This window comes from Carcharodon carcharias, chromosome 14 (genome assembly GCF_017639515.1).
Source record: "Carcharodon carcharias isolate sCarCar2 chromosome 14, sCarCar2.pri, whole genome shotgun sequence".
Classification (NCBI taxonomy): domain Eukaryota; kingdom Metazoa; phylum Chordata; class Chondrichthyes; order Lamniformes; family Lamnidae; genus Carcharodon; species Carcharodon carcharias.
In genome coordinates, this window is record NC_054480.1 from 29,109,637 (window position 1) to 29,126,961 (window position 17,325).

At 46.4% G+C, this 17,325-nt stretch overlaps 1 long non-coding RNA gene across 1 annotated transcript; it reads left to right on the forward strand.

Moving 5' to 3' along the window:
- The first annotated feature begins 6,590 nt into the window (after positions 1-6,590).
- LOC121286799 lies at positions 6,591-14,242 on the forward strand. The gene is made up of 3 exons (XR_005945062.1): positions 6,591-6,669; positions 8,625-8,724; positions 11,271-14,242. It is a non-coding gene; the product is annotated as an uncharacterized LOC121286799 (long non-coding RNA).
- Positions 14,243-17,325: the final 3,083 nt, after the last annotated feature.

A 17,325-nucleotide genomic window follows, 5' to 3' on the forward strand; every position in this document is an offset into this window, starting at 1 on the left:
CGTTTTTCTGATGAGTGTCTCGCTGCCCTCCTGGAGGAAGTGGCAGCACGGAGAGAGATCCCTGTCCTCAGGAGCAGGAGGAGGAGTCCCCACCCCCACCTCACCAAAAATGCCTGGGAGGAGGTGGCATCCAGGGTCAGCTCCCATGATGTGGTGAGGCACACGTGGGTGCAGTGCCGTAAGTGGTTCAATGATCTCCTGCAATTGGGAAGGTGAGTACCATGTTGGTATGGGTCACTTAGCACAGCAGTTAGGAGCTGCCCCCCCGCGCCGCCAACAACACCACCCCCCCCACCCACTCCCTCCCCCCACCTATCCCCAGACCTCAGAGTTCTTAGAGTGTGAATGGCAAATGTCAATGAGGCAGCATCTGGGCAAGGAGTGAGCCCTGGCTGCTCGGAATGAGTGTCTTGCGGCTCCAGGGTCACGAATCAGCTGAGGCCTGCAGGTGGGGTTGGCCAGGCTGCAATGGCAATGGAGGTACAGGGTGGACTAATCAAGGCTCCTCTGTCCTTTCAGGAGAAGACATCCCATAACCATGCCAAGAGGTTGCGGACTGGCGGGGCACCGCCCCACATACTAATCCTAACTCGATATGAGCAGGAGGCCCTGGAGCTGGAGAGACGCCATGCACCCAGATCAACTGGCCACGGTGAGGTTGGGGTGCCACAGGGAGGTAAGAGTGCCTTGCTCTTACATTCTGAAGCTAGAATGTCTGTAATAGCAACTATTCCACTGTTGTCTCTATATTGATGTTGGCCTCAAACGTGGAATCTCCATTGATGATGGAAAGACGAGGGTACCCTGATCTGGGTACCAGGCATGCACAGTAACAGTGTAATGACTTCAACTAATGACATGTCCTTGTTTTCCCTTTCAGGCTCACCAGCAGCCCATTGGGGTCGGGAGCCTGAAGGCCCACCACTGACCCCAGAGGGCAGCAATGATCAAAACGCACCTGCATCACACCCTCTCAGCCAAGTAGGCACCAGCGCAGATACCAGCACCTCAGTGGGCATTACATTGGCGGTTAGTATTTCGGTGCACACCGGTGAGGGCACTTCACACTTGCTTGAGGTGCAGGCGGAGGCAGAGAGTGCCCAGGGCTGCTGGGGACCAGGAACATGCTCAGTTGGTCACTGATGATGTACCTTTGGAGTCATCCCTGAGGCAGAAGATGCTGGAAATCCAGCAGGGTATGTGGGAGGATCTGGCAGAGATACATGAGGGAAGGTGTGCCTTGGTCTCCATTGTGGAGGAGTCCTTGCAGGGCATGACCAATGCAATGACCCTCATGGCCAAGCACACTGCCTCCTCCATGGAGAGAGTGGCGATTCTCATGGAGAGGCTCCCCCAGGCGCTGAGTCAAGGATTCCTGGAGATGCTCTCAGATCTGCAAGCCCTCGCACCGGCAATGACCTCAGGTGGTCATTTTCAGTGTGGGAGATGGATTGGGCACCCAGGATCTCAGCAAGGTATCCATCCATCAATTGTGAGCAGGGAGGTCCAAAGCGATCTCACGTTGGTGCGCGAGCTGCCTGTCGTCTCTGCAGCCTCCTCTCAGGGCACTCCGAATGATGGCAACAGCTTCTCTGCCCCTCTGCCAGTGACAGTGGCATCCGATGAGGCGGCAGCGACTGGGGAAATGCCAGCTGTGGCACTGGCCACTCCCTCCCAGGCAGGACCAGCACAGGCTCCACTGACCAGGGGACGCCTACCAAAGTCATCAAGACCAACAGGACAGCAGAGTGAGCAGGCTGTCTCCAATGCCAGTGCCAGCGAGGGACGAGCACCTAGACGGAGCACACCCAAGTGTAAATATAAAGCACCTTAGGCACAACACGGGCTTATCACTGGTGATATTTTTCCCCCACTTTTACCTTAAATATTATTTGGTGTGATGGATAACACCTATCAATTTCATTTGTATTATAAATGCCAGGCACCACAGCATTAAATATGTTTCTATTCAACAAGCCTCTGGGCGCTTCATTAGTTCTGCAGGTGAAGGGGAACTCATGATGTTATGAGTGATTTATTTGTCATTGAACTTTATTGAAATGGTACATAGTTCATGTTGTTCACCAAGCAAATGTTCCTGTCAGGTATCGAGTCTGGAGCCTGCGGCCCTGGCATGTAGTGGTGGTTCTTCTTTGGTAGGCTAACTGGAGGAGCATTGAATCAAAGCCTCCCTGGTGTCCCTGCCTCCCTGGAGGTTGACCAGGTCAGCAACCAGCCCCTCAGCGTTCTTCTGAGTGTGCTCATCCTCGGACTCACCACTGGACTCATCGTCTGCTGCCAGAGCAGCTGCCTCCACATCTTCTTCACCCACTGTGTCCCCCCTTTCCAGTGCCAGATTGTGGAGAGTGCTGCATGCAACCACTATCAGTGACTCACAGTCTGGGGGGTATTGCAGTGCGCCCCCTGAATGGTCCAGGCATCGGAAGCACATCTTGAGAAGACCTATGGCTCTCTCTACCACCGCCCTACTGGAGGCATAGCTCCCATTGTACCGCTGCTCGGCCTCTGTTCTTGGGTGGAGGAGAGGCATCATGAGCCACCTTCTGAGGGGATAGCCCTCTTCACTCTGCAGCCATCCATCCAGCCGGGCTGGAGAACTGAAGAGCCTCAGCACCTGGGATTGTCTCAGGATGTAAGCGTCATGGGAGCTGCCTGGGTACCTGGCACAAACTTTCAGAATATGCATCCTATGGCCACACAATATCTGCACGTTCATGGAATGGAATCCCTTCCTGTTGATGAAGGCACAGGGCTCACCCACTGGCACCTTGATGGCCACATGTGTGCAGTCGACCGCATCTGGATGTGGGGGAACCCAGCAATCATTGCAAAGCCTCTGGCTTGCTCTGCCTGGTTGGTCTCTTCCATACGATAGTGAATGAACAGAGTTTCTGTCACCAGCTTGATATAACGGTGGACATCTGATTGGGAGACTCCACAAAGATCACCCACCGACCCCTGGAAAGAGCCGGAGGCATAGAAGTTGAGGGCCACTATGACCTTCAGCGCCACTGGCATGGGGGTTCCACCCATACAGTTGGAACTGATCTCAGGGCCAATTATCTGATAGATGGAGGTCACTGTTTCCTTTGAGAGGCGGAGCCTCATTCGGCATTGCACCTCAGACATATTGAGGTAGCTGCATCGTGGCCTGTAAACCTGGAGCAGGATAGTGGCATCTTCTGTGTTCCCTTCCACCTTGGATGTCCTGGTGGCCCTGCACCCCTTGTGCCTGTGCCTCTCCTCTCACAGGTGGCTCCCCTGGAGGCTGAATAGGGACACCTGGCCTCCTCCCCCTTCTGTCCCTCTCTGACTCCTCAGAGGAGGTGCCTCCAGCAGAGACCACAATCCCCATTCCCAGGGAAAGGGAAGGCTGAATGATACCTGGATGGACCCAAGTGGTATGATTCCTCTGGAGTCCTGAACTGAAGCCTCTTATTTCTGTTAAAGCAGCTCTGAAGCGAAATGAAGTTGTCCAGTTCACACAAGCAAGCAGCAGCAATTTATACGCTAAAGTGCAACTAACTCGCATTAGTGAGCCCACTCGGCCCTCTTATCCCACCCATGGATGAAGTTTTTGAAAATATAGCCTATCCACCTACCCGTTGCGCTTTTGTGATGCCCTGAAAATTGCACGGGCTGCGTAAACTCCCAGGCAATTAGTGCCTCAAGGGCCCCAACTGGCTTGTTAATTAATGGCGGGTGCGCCTCCATGTTCACCACGCGCCCGCCTCGCGAAATATCACGAGGGTACGCAGTGAAATCTGGACACACGCCCGACATCATCACATGTCAAAATACGCTCGGGCGTGTCAGGCACATGCCCGCTCACCCGATCTAAAATCCTGGCCATTGTGTGAAAAAGCTTTTCCTCACATTACCACGGGTTATTTTGCCAATCATCTTAAATCCTTTAACTCTTGGACTCAGTTTTTCTTCATTTACTCTATATAAATACTTGATGATTTTAAATACTTGTATTAAACCTTCTCTTAGCCTTCCCTGCTCTATGGAGATCAATCCCAGCATTTTCAGTCTATTGCCCTATCTGTAATCCCTCACCCCTGTACCCTCTCTGAAGCTTTCACATCCATTCTAAATTGTCATGCCCATAATTGGAAATAATTCTCTCTGGGGTCAAACCAGTGTTACACAGACATCTAGTATAACTTTCTGGTTTTGCACTGTAAGCCTCTATTTATAAAACCTAAGTTTTGTCTTTTTTTAACCAAGAACTTAGACAAAATGTGCAAATGAATAGAAATACTCAATGGGAATTTCAAAATGGATAAGAGCAAGGGATAACAGATTGGAAGAAATGGAGGAGTACAGAGTTAGTTTTAAACCGTTTAGGCAAGCAGTTGACAAAGATCTGGAAATGGTCGGCCTAGAAATTTGTTCGTGTGGCAGGCCAACACGAATTGGGTGCAGGAAATAATCTGAGATTTGGCACGTGGTGCACTCACTATTGGGTCTTGAGCTGAATTTACATGAGGCCAACAAGCTGCAGGCATCTGCTGGGCATCCCCAGACAACTTGCCGGCAAAGAGGATTTCAATTTCTGGCCACTGAGTCACAGGCAGCAACCCTCAAGTAGGTCCTGAGAGAGGAAAGGGGTCAAGTGGTCAGGTAAAGTAAATGGGAGAGTGGGTGAAGTGATCTTGCGGGAAAGAGTAGGTGAATGAGCAAGGAGGTTAAGTGATTGGGAGGGTGGGGGCTGGTCAGAAGCACTGGACTTCAGCACTGCAGTGGTGGTGACACAATTTTTAAGAAATTGATACATATCATAAAACTGCAGTGTTTGTTTTCATCATTATAAAGTTTGGAACATGTAACAAAAATGGTTCAACTAAAAGCACAATTAAGTTACAAGAACTTCTGCCAGTTTACATAATTTATAAACCCCAAAATAATAACTTTTTTCTCCTAATATGACCTGTTCGTTATCAAGTCAAATGAGATAGAATCATGTCAGTTTAAGCATTTAAAATTGAAAATGTAATCTGTATGCAACAATTTGACATTTTATTTTGTTGCTAAATCATGGGAATTGCTATTTATGATTTTCTGTTAGGATATGTACAAGGTTTCCTGCCAATATATTGCATTGATGATAATATATTCATAAATTAAATGAATTTGCCGTTATTTCCTTTCAAGAAGTGCTATGAAAATAGATGAGGTATAATTAAATTTCAAATAGCGGTAAGAATTCTATTATGGAAACAATTTAAGTGCTTCATTTATGAAAACACTGAATCAAAATCCATTTCCTTTTTATTTTAATTTCCAAATGTCGCCTACTGTGCTCAGTTATCCATTGACCCGTTCATGGTTGTTGAGGTGACAGTGTTAATTGACTGACCAAAATGCAAATCTGGGCTATATTGGTCCAGAAAATTTTCTCCTTTGTCATTTCTTCCCAAGTCAGATCAGTGCTCAACCATTTTTGAGACATATTTTAGAATTAGTACACTACTCCTTTTTGACTGAGCTTTACTATGAAGTGGTTTGACATGGAACAGTACGTTAAGAGATGAAAGTGAAAAAGATCAAAGGGGCATCTTTTAAGACTTTTCCCTAACTCCATCTGAAATTGTCTCTTTCCTACTTAATCTTTAGTTTTTTTGTGCATCGGTGACTGCTTAGTCTAAGTCTGGTCTGCAATATTGTTTTGCACAGATCGACACACTTAGTATAATTTATACATAATGCTTAAATTCAATTCCACAGCAATCTAATTTATTTAATAATGTCATATTTGGGGAAGATTCCTCTAGCCGAAGCTGAAAACTGCTTCCACATGGAAATAAAAATATATCAGTTAAAAAGGTAAATCCAGTTACAGGAGGTGCCATCAATTGAAGCGAAGAGAGACAATGGTAGATAAAGGAGGGCCAAGTGTGAACGCGGATAGAGCGAGAAAGAGGAGCATCGGAGCTGGGAGCCAGAGCTTCAAAATCACCAAAAAAAATCAAGGGGCTGAATTTCGCTGTCGGCGAGCAGGGGGCGGGGCCCACTCGCCGACACAAAAACAACGTGGGAACTCCCGACATCATCCCGCCCCATTTAAATCTTCAGGATGGTGTGGGCGCAGTGAAATCAGCTGCGGGCCCGCCGACCTGTCAATGGCCAATTGAGCCCATTAACAGGATCATTAAAACAATGAAAGGACCTGCCCGTCCGACCTTAATGTTGGCGGGTAGGCCAGGAGCACCGGCGGGCTTCTGAAAAATTATGAAGCCTCATCCACCGGCAGGATGAAGTTTCAGGTAGGGTTTAAAAAAGTTTAATAAAGTTTTAGTGAAATGTATTAACATGTCCCATCTCGTGTGACATTGTCACATGAAGGGAACATGTTAAAGGTTTTTTTTCTCTAGTTTTAATGTTTATACAGCTGTCAGCGATCTTCCTGAGGCAGCACTTAGCATGCGTGAAAGAGCGCACTCTCGCATTTGGGGAATCCCCCCCGCCCACACAGGAAGCCTTAATTGACCCGCCCACTTAAAGTGGCAGTGTGGCCCGCTTCTCCGGCAGGGATTGGCTCCCTGCCCACCGGAGAAGGGGTCGGGCCCGCCCGCCCGACAGGCAGAAAATTCTGCCCAAGGAGTGAGTGATGTTTCAGGACAGAAGGTGACTGAGTAGTTGGTGAGTAGTGACACTTTATTTTTACTCTTTAAGTTAGGGAGTGATGTCAATTTCAGAACAAAACAACTGCAACTTTTATTACTTTATTGAATTAATAAACCTAGTAAAACTAAGGATCAATGCTGGGGCCTTAGCTTTTTATTATCTATATTATTGACTTAGACAAAGAGACAGAGGGTAGTGTATCCAAGTTTGCTAATGATACAAAGCTAGGTGGAATGCAAGCTGTGAGGAGGACAATAAAAGGCTACAAAGGGATATAGGTTGAAATTTTAAATGGAGGTGGTTGTTCCACCCCACCAGCTGAAAAGGCTGAGCTAGCCTCCACTTAACCAGGTCACCTTGCAGCGATTGCATGGCCATCTGGCTGTTAATTGGCTCAGGATGCCCCTACTTTTGAGAGCTTCTGGCCATTAGAAAGGCCATACCTGGGTCTGTAGGCAGTCCCCAATGATGATCATCAATGGAGCTGCTTGAGAAGTTAACTTGGGTCTTCTGCTAGGGCTTATCTGGTAGGCCCCAGCAAAGTGGGTGGAGGACCAGATTCAGGAGGGCAGGGAGGAAGGACATGTGGTGGTGGGGATGTACCATTTTTGGGGGGATTCCGTTGGGCACATGAGCCCAAATATGAAAGACACCCACCACCCTATTTAGTTCACAAAAAGACCACTAGGCTTCATCCAGGTGGACTCGCCACATTCTGTTGGCACCTGCCCACCCTGACAAATGCCAGCGGCTGGCAGCTGGAAAAAGCCCATAATTGGCTATTAATTGGTCACCTAAGGGCCTCAATTGGCCTAAAGGTGGCCTGACCACTATCAAAATGTCAGCAGAGGTAGGTAAGTGACGGGCATGGTGCCGCTACCATGGCACCTAGTTTTATGGCCAGCCCACTCTGGCAGTTGGGGGGGGTGCAGAGGAGCTGTGAATTTCCACCCATAGATCGGTCAAGTAAGTGGGATACAAGGTGGCAGATACAGAATTATGTGGGAAATTTGAGGTTATTCATTTTGGTTGTAAGAATAGAAAAGCAGAATATTTTTTAAAAGACATGAAACTTCTAAATGTTGATGTTCAGAGAGACTTGGGTGTGCTTCGACAAGGAACAAAGATAGTTAGCATGCAGGTACAACAAGCTATTAGAAAGGCAAATGGCATGTTGCCCTTTGTTGCAAGGGGATTGAAGCACAAGAATAAGGAAGTCTTGAGACCTGTTATAACTGGGATAGGAGGAGTACATGATTCTGCCCCACTATTCTACAGGCCATACCATTAAGTTAAATATTTAATTTTCTCACCAAAATGGCCAATTTTGTACCTATACCTCTAGTACCCACAAGAAGAAAGACTCTGACCAGGCTTCTTTCAAAAACTCAGACTAGTTACACTCAGATGAGGGTTCTCTGGCTGCAGGTTGATAGCCACTCACAATTTTAGGTAAGGTGGAGAGACGGAGCCAGTCAAGGTAGCCTTCTTTCCTCAGCTTGTTCTCTAACAAAACTGCCTTCAAAACAAACAGGTTCACAACTTAAGTTTTTACCCTCTCTCCCATGTGATTGCCTTTTTGTCTCCCAGCTTTTCATTAAGTAAAGTGGTTTGTAGTTCAAACAAACAACTCCTTCTCAAGTACCATATCGGTCAGATGATTTCTTGTAAGGGGCCTGCTATTGACAGTTCCAAGGTGAACTTATGACCTTTAAAAAAAATCCCTGATTGGCGTCCATATCATGCCATGTCCTTCCATTTTGTAAGAGAAAACTTCAGCCTTGAGAGATATGGTTCTAACAGACCACACCTGGAATACTTTATGCAGTTTTGGTCGCTATATCCATGGAAGAATATACTTGCATTAGGCGTGGTACAGTGAAAGTTCTTAGGTCTGGTTTCTGGGGTGTGAGACGGTTGTCCTGAGGTGAGGGACTATGAAAATTGAGCCTATACTCTTTGCAATTTAGAAAAATGAGCGGTGATTTAACAGAGACATACAGTTCAGGAGATACATCAAATGAGGGTGACACAATTTGGTTCTGAAGACAACCATCAATAAAAGCACAGGTACAAACTGCACCGAGGAAAGCATCAATTTGCCTCATGCAGTCAATTTGTAACCCGTTCTAAATGATGATGATATTTCATACTATTAGGAGTTAGGTAATTGGAACATGGGGTTTTCTCATCGGCAAGTGGGGGGGGGGGGCGCTTTGAGGCCCGCTTGCTGAAGCATAAAATGACATGCGGTGACGTTGGGCGGAACTCCTGGCGTTACCGCGCCCATTTAAATTTTCAGGTAGGCCGGGGCTCAGCAAAATCAGCTGCGCGCCCGCCGACCTGTCAATGGCCAATTGAGGCCATTGACAGAGTCATTGAAGTAATTAATGGACCTGCCTGACCAACCTTAATGTTGGCGGGCAGGCCAGGAGCCCTGGCGGGCTTCAGAAAAAGCATACATGGGCAGGATGAGGTTTCGTGTAGGTTTTAAAAAAAAATTAAAGTCTTTAAAAAAATTTTGGACATGTCCCAACTCATGTGATCGTGTCACATGAGGGGACATGGCAGGGATTTTTTTTTTCTATTTTTAATATTTTTAATGTACAGCCGATCTCCCTGAGGCAACACTTAGCCGCATGCGTGGAAGAGCGCACTCTCAGGTTTAGGGATACCCTCCCTCCCTACCCACACAGGGACCGCACAGTGCTTCCATGCGGACGTCATGTTGAGTGAGCCTTAATTGGCCCGCCCACGTAAAATGGCGGCATGGCCCCAATTGGGGGCACCGATCGGAGGCGTGCCTGTGCGCGCCCACATTTCAATTTCACCCCTGACAGGGGGAAAATCCTGCCCATGCTTCTCATTGTTACACAAGTATCTTGTGGGACATTAACAGTAGCAGAAATCTAATATTCCTCCCATACTGTCTGGAAAACACCGTTTCAAACATTGGGCATTACCACTGTCCATTTGCACGAAGGGGCTTGCCTGTTATATCTTGCAGGGGGAAGTGCCAAATGTGGAATCAGCATTAGCTGCATAAGTTTCTATCCCAAAGCTCCTCTGCTATTTTCTTAGTGTGGCTAGTACTCATGGATTAGTTAGCTCTGGCTTCCAACAACCATTCCCATCTCCCTATTGATTTTAATAGCCACACAATATGATTGATGAGTGCCCTGAACCTTTTTGATGATCACTTATTTTCTCCCACTGGGGGAGGCAGTGGTGTACGAGTGGTTAACATCACTGGACTAGTATTCCAGAGTCTCAGATTATGGACGGGATTTTCCAGCTCCACCTGCCACCAGAATCGTCTGGTCCCACTGCAAGTCAATGGACTTTAGGCTGGGCCGCTGAATCTTCCACAGCAGGTCCTGCTGCGACGGGGACCGGAAAATCCCAGCCTATACTCAGGGTACACGGGTTCAAATCCTGCCATGGCAACTGGTGGAATTTAAATGTGATCACTAAATCTAGGGCTGAATTTTGCCATCGGTGAGCAGGGGGTGGGACCTGCTCATCGAATTCACAAAATGACATGGGAGGAGCCCCCGATGTCATCCTGCCCTATTTAAATTTTCAGGAAGGCGGGTGCACAGTGAAATCAGCTGCATGCCCACCAACCTGTCAATGGCCAATTGAAGCCATTGACAGGATCATTAAAATAATTAAAGGATCAGCCAGTCCAACCTTAATGTTGGTGACAGGCCAGGAGCCCCGGCGGCAAATAGATAAAACATGAAACCTCATCCAGCGGTGGGATGAGGTTTCATGCAGGGTTTTAAAAATCTTTAATGAAGTTTTAGTGAAATTTATTAACATGTCCCATCTCGTGTGACATTGCCACATGAGGGAGAAATGTTAAGGATTGTTTTATTTTTTCTATTTTTAATCTTTGTACAACTTTCAGCGATCTCCCTGAGGCTGCACTTAGCCTCAGGGAGATGTGCGCTCTTTCATGCGCATGCATGAAAGAGCGCACTCTCGCATTTGGGGAATCCCCCACCCCCCCGCCCCCCCACCCCCACCTGCACAGGAAGCGCATAGCACTTCCTGCCGGCTGTCACACTGGGCAGGCCTTAATTGGCCCGCCCACTTAAAATGGCGGTGGGGCCCGTTTCTCCCAGCACGCCGGAGATTGGGTGGGGTCCGCCTGCCCGGTATGCAGAAAATTCTGCCCCTAGTCTCAGTAATGGTGACCATGAAACTATCATCAGTTGTTGTAAAACCCATCTGGTTCACTAATGTCCTTCATGGAATGAAATCGGCCGCGCTTACCTTGCCTGGCCTACATGTGACTCCAGACCCACAGCAATGTGGTTGACTCTTAACTGCCCTCTGAAATGGCCGATCTCCGTTCAAGGGCTATTAGGGATTGTTAACAAATGCAGGCCTTACCAGCGATGCCCACATCCCACGAAAGAATAAAGGAGAAATTGGTGGTAGACAGATTGCCATTTGCAGGGGGTGGGGCGGGTGGGGGGCAGGAAATATAGATCTAATGACTACATCTCTTAAAGGAGAGGTGTATTTTCAGCGATGCTTTAACACTGATTATAATGTTGACTGCCCGATCTCCCTGTTTTTCTGATGCTGTTCTGTGGATATTACAGGAGAAAGTGAGGGTCAGGAAGGAAGTTCTGTATCGTTTTGGTGTCAAACAAATAAGCAGGCATGGAGAGAGGCTGCAGAGCATGTCAATGCTTGAAGACCTGGTTGCAACATAGGATGACATTCAATGGTATTTTTTGAGACTCTAACGGCCTGCTTTATGGTGTGCAGGAAACATGCACAAATTCCTGGATGTCATGTACTGCTTGCTATGTAGGAAGAGAAAAAATCTAATTAGTTAGATTGCTGGGATTAATTGAAAGCCATTTTGCTGGCACTACTTGTTTGTCTTTTTCCATTTCTCATTTGACATGTCCAGAACATTCAGAAGCTGAAATGGAATTCCCCTGCTCAGCCTCTTGTTTGGTTGCAGTAAAATACAGGCAGCAACCAAGTGACGAAAAACCAGTGGGGCAGAAAGCCATGAGGTGCAAAAACTGTTGAATTCCCAGCTAAGTCATTGAATTTACAGGAAGAAAGGCAGTAAAATTTACCAGAAGCATTAAAAAAAACATATGACCATGACTTCTATCCACCTTTAAGAGGCCTGCTTGAACAAGCCTGGTGTCAACTAGGCAAGCAACGTGCTGTGGGATGTCCCTTCCCCAAATTCAGAAGTTCAGGCGAAACTTTCGCAACAATTCAATTTAAATGCAGCCGGCACATATGCCAGTTATGTGGCCTCATTTTAGCAGCAAAAATCACAGGCCTGATTTCCCTCATCAAACCCACTGCCTGTGAAGTTCAATGCCCCATGTGGGGCTCTAGAAAATCTACTATTTAATGTAATTTGTCTAGAGGCATAGAGTTTTTTATAATGCAGCATTGGTATTCTAGACCTTGCCTTGCCACATTTGCATTTTTTGAGCTGTGAGATTTAAATGTCATAATTATGTAAATTAGTCATATAACCAAATAAAAGGATTGCCTTGGGACCGACAATAACACAAAGGCTAAATGCCGTAGCAGTCATTCCACAAGCTTTGAATCACAAGAATGAAGAAGTGAGAAAAATGTGCAGTGTCAGCTGGCTGAATTGATGAAATAAAAGGCCAAATTATTGCAGAGTCATGTGGCATCTCCAAATCTATCAAAATCAGGACAGGTATCCAAGGACACTTTACTTGACCTAAAGTAAAGAAAGATGTCAAAACTGTTTAAGGTAAAATGACGTTCTGCTACAAGCTGTCATTTCTCAGCTTGTCCATGAATAGGTTGTGGGTATGCTGAGCCAGTATTTGATTTTTTTTGTTACTGTCAGTCCGCAGGCAGCCTTTTTTATTTGGTTATATGACCAATTTCCATAATTATGTTGCAGGAAGATCAAATGCAGATCCACTGACTCAGGAATATCAGATATATAATCACTGCCACTTCTGCTCCTCACCTCGGAACACAATAAAGGAACCCAAGAGAAACCTCTAGTCTGTCCCAAATAAAGTGCAGAAAATGCTGAAAACGTACAGCAGGCTGACTAGCATCTGAGACAAAACAATAGGTAAAGCTTTGGATGTGCTCTTCATTAAAACTGTGCCCTGTTTCCTGTAGCCCTTCAATAGGCTGACGTCACAAAATGGAGTTCATTTCCACTTCTGCCAAACTGGCAGGATTGGCCCAGCCTCTGCTTATATATCCTGGGAAAACTGGGTGGGTATTGAACAGGCCTGTTTTCTGTCACTGATGAAAGTCAACCTTATCCTCAGTGTCGACAAGTTCTACTGGTTACAAGGGGAAACAAATTGCTCAGGAAAATATTCTGAAATTTTCCTTGCATAGTGTAGAAGCAGGATATGCAATTTGGAACTTTCTTTATCAATAGTGCGAAAACCAGTAAATCATTCATAAGTGTAGGCTCAGAGAATTTGGCACTCAGGAAAGAAGTAAGGCTTTTAATTATAACCTCTTTCACCTTCCGAAAAAATACCATGATGAAATAAAAATACGGACGCTGATATCTGTAAGTTTACCCATTATATTTCCATGCCATGTGTCATCTAAACTGTAAGCCAAAAATTGGTAAGCTTTTTTTTGCTTAGCTGGGTATCTGACACATACATTGCCATGCTTAAGCATTTCAAAACCAAGCTACAATGCAGAGTTTCTGTTTGCCAATTAGGGAGTTCACACTCTCTCCCCAACAGGAGACATTCAGTTTATCTTAGTCCATAGAGCTTAGGCACAGATTGGCAGAAACAAGATTTAGAAACTACAGGTGTATGAAGTGTAAAGCTAGAACTTTAAGTAAAATCTTGCAGCTCACTAATATAAAAGACTAGTAAGCTTCCTGTTACTTCCTGCCCTATGAGTTAGGACTTCGATTTTCAGAGTTATTTAGAACTGCGTGGAAAGATTCCCAACCCCTAATGACATGACACATCTTCCAGGTCCCATTAATGAGCCAAAATAGCTTGTCAGTCAGCAACAATGCCCTGGAGGATTCCGAACACATTACCAATATTGGCACATAGGGTGGACTCATTCTGAATTTCCGTCACCAGGTGTGGCATTTTGAAGATAGTTAGGGGCAATTTTCACTTAACTCTTGGATGAGAAACACATGGGATTAGGTAGAATGTTGGTTGTACCCCCACCCAATAATACTCTGCATTGTCTTCAATAGAGAGCAAAATAAATCAGGTGTAAAAGCAGTGTTACACTCAATCATATCAGTTGCCTGGTGAGTGGGCTAGGTTAAGATTTACCCACCCAGATCCCTTTTTACCTTATCAGGAGGATTGGCAAGTGTGAAACATATAACTGCAACTAGGGAAGTCAAAATTGTAGAGTAAAGGGTTAACTCTAACACTACTCTAATAATTTCTACTGAGCATGTGCGTAAGGAGCTATGTCATAATGATGTCACTCAGAGAGAAATGAGCAAGAAGAACTTAAGAGAGGTGCAATAGCCCTGTCCTGATGTTCTGTAATCTTGTATGTACTTATTTGCATAAATAAAAGTACTTTTAAGGAAAAAGCTTTGCCTCCAGTCAGATGTCTTACTAGAGTAAGACGCTCATTGACTTCCGAGATAACCCAACAATAACAGCTGGTGGCAGCAGTGACTACACCCACAGAGAAATTGCAAAAAATGGTGGGAAACAGCCTGAGGAGAAACCCAGCAGCAGCAGAGAGCAGTGAGTGAAGGATTTCGAGGCCTACCTGGTAATCAGACCAAAGAAGGAAACCATGAGGACAACTCAGCAACTAGTACAGGAAATGGGAACCTCAATGCAGGGTGAACAATGACTTCTACCCTACCTCTCCCAGAACCATTCCAGAACATAGAGACTGAGCAATGGCAAAACTGGAAAACTTCACTCAGTACCATAATGCTTTGGGTCTTATGAGCAAGAATAACAAGGACCAGGTTGGCACCTTGTTATATGCTGTTAGTAGCATTGCAGATGATGTGCTGGCCAGGCTGGGGTGAATGAAGAGACAGCCTTCTACAAGTAAGTCATTGGAGCCTTTGACTCATAATTTAGTCTCCATTGAAACATGATATCAGAGGGGGCAAAATTTAATCGATGAATGAAAAAAAGGGTAACATCCATATATTTCTTTACCATCATTAGTAGCTTGCAGTCTTGTGGTGAAAGTGTATTATAATTGAGCTGAGCTATATCTGGTAGGACATTAACTTAATTAAGTGGAAACCAAGGATTCCTTGCTTTAAACATTTAATAAAACTGGTAATCATTTTGATAAATCTAAATTTGGGTAATCCAATGGGCTGAGTACAAAATGTTTAATTTGATGGAAGCTAGAGTCTCTCCCTGAGCTATTGTAATCTTAAAATATATTACACAACATAGACTAAGAAGAGTGCCACATTTCAAATAAAAGAAAAATGACTGAGACATGTCAATGTATTCAGTTGGTGGGAGATATAGCCACCTTCTTCGTATATAATTCAGGCAACAGAATCATAGGGTGGAATCATCCCACATTTGAACTAAGTGCAGTAGCGGGCGGGAAAAAGAACATTTTACAAGTCAGCTGCAGTGGCGTCTTTTCATGCTGTATTATCCCACTTCCGCCTCATTAATCATACATTGCAGGAAACACGCCATTTGGCTGGCGGGTGACCTCTGATTTGCCTGTCATGTCATCACCTCGCTGCTTCCTCTCGCCGGATGCCATATTTAAGGTACAGCTGCACGCATGTCTCTCAGTGCTTCCAGCCCAGGGCTGCTGCAGAGAACCCACGGACCTAAAGGGCAAGAAGACTGCAACCCCCTGATTCAGTGACGCGTCCCTGGAATACCTCCAGGATGTGCTGGAGTCCTGCCGTGATGTCCACTACCCCGCTCTGGCTGCAGGAGGGGCAGCAACATCTGGCATGGGAGGCAGTGGCAGTGGTGATCATTGCCAATGTCTTGCAAAAGAGGACCCATTGGCCACCCAGTACCAAAAGATCCACTCCATTTCGCCAGGGTAAGTCGCTCTTCTTGTCACTCTCAACTCACATTCGCAAACCCATCATACATCCACAAGGATCTCACTCACCGTCAGTTCAAGGGACATTACCATTCACTTTCTCACACATAACTTCATTGTCCTCATCTTGTCCATGGCACCACTCACCACCCAAGCATGCCAAGTATACTTATCATCTGAAACAAAAACAGAAAATGCTGGAAAAGCTCAGCAGGTCTAACAGCATCTGTGGAACGAAAGACAGAGTTAACGTTTCGATTCCGTATGAGCCTTCTTCAGAGCTGATCACTTCTCATCTGGACCAGCAGTCGTCCTGCTTACTCTCTCCATCTGTCTTCATGCAGGACAAGCTGGCACACAATAAAAGGGAGAGGTCGCAGACTGGTGGAGGGATGCCTGAAATCAAGGTCCTCACTGACTTGAAAATAGAATCATCCAGCTGGCCGGCAAAGATCTGGGACATTTCTGTGCTGACGGTGAGGTCAGCGGTGCTCTACCAAGTGAGAGTCCAGCAGTCCGACATGCATCAGACAACCACCCTGTGAGTGATGTGTACTATTTTACAGGCCACTACCAAGAACTAATTATCTCTTCTTGCTTTTGCAGGCACATCTGGGAAACAGCCATGGGAATCCACAACCCAGGCCCTCGACTGAAGCCCCAAAGACATCTCGGAAGAGGAAGCTGGGGAAACCATCACTGCAAACCCGCCACCCTCCACCAGCACAGTGACACACACCTTGGTGGGACCCAGCTTTAGAGTAGCCTCGGGGTCACAATCTGGTAAGCGCATCACACTGTCTGATCCACAGCAGGCAGAGGCAGAGACTTAAAGGTTTCTGGCACTCAAGAGGACTGCTGGAGACCAGAAATCTACTCAGTGCAAATCAGGTGATAAGGCTCTGGACTCGGTTATACTTCAGTTGCTGGAACTGCAAATGTAAGTTCAGAAACATCAGGAAGGGATGTCCGCTGCACTGCTCAGTTTGCAAGGCACGATGGAAGACTCCATCTGCCTTCGGTTTGAAGTGATAGCACCGGCAAGCCTATGCACCCAGGTCAACACTGGTAGGATGGCAGCCACCATGGAGACCTTGGTCCAGGACGTTGTTCCTGCAGTGTGTGCTCAACTCCATTGCCAATGCCATAGTTGGCCTCCAACAGTGTCAATGTGAGAAGGGTGTGGGGTAGTTCGATCTCACTCCAGCTTCCCTTTCTCTTCAATGTCTCAGCCAGGGGCCCTCGGGTACCCATAGGAAGGAGGGTCAGCAGATGTACCCCCCCAGGACTATCCATCCAGGTGACTCTGGAGCGTCCAGCCCCTCTGAGTCCCCTCTTCCTGTGACCCTCCAGGTCTTGGCCCTCGAGAGGATGCCCATTAAAGTAATCACAGACAGGGTGTAGCAGTCAGCAGGCTGCCTCCACCTCCACTGTGGATGTCAGGGAAACACCAAGATGTACCAGCAAGGTTAGGAAGGTTAAGAAGATGTAGTTGCATGGCCTGGGCATGGGTATTAATCACTTGTACATAATGTTCACTTTGTTAATAAGCTCCCAAGAATGTCTCCCTGCCTATGGCTTCTTGTTCTGATGGGCAGTGTTTGGGTCACTCAGATG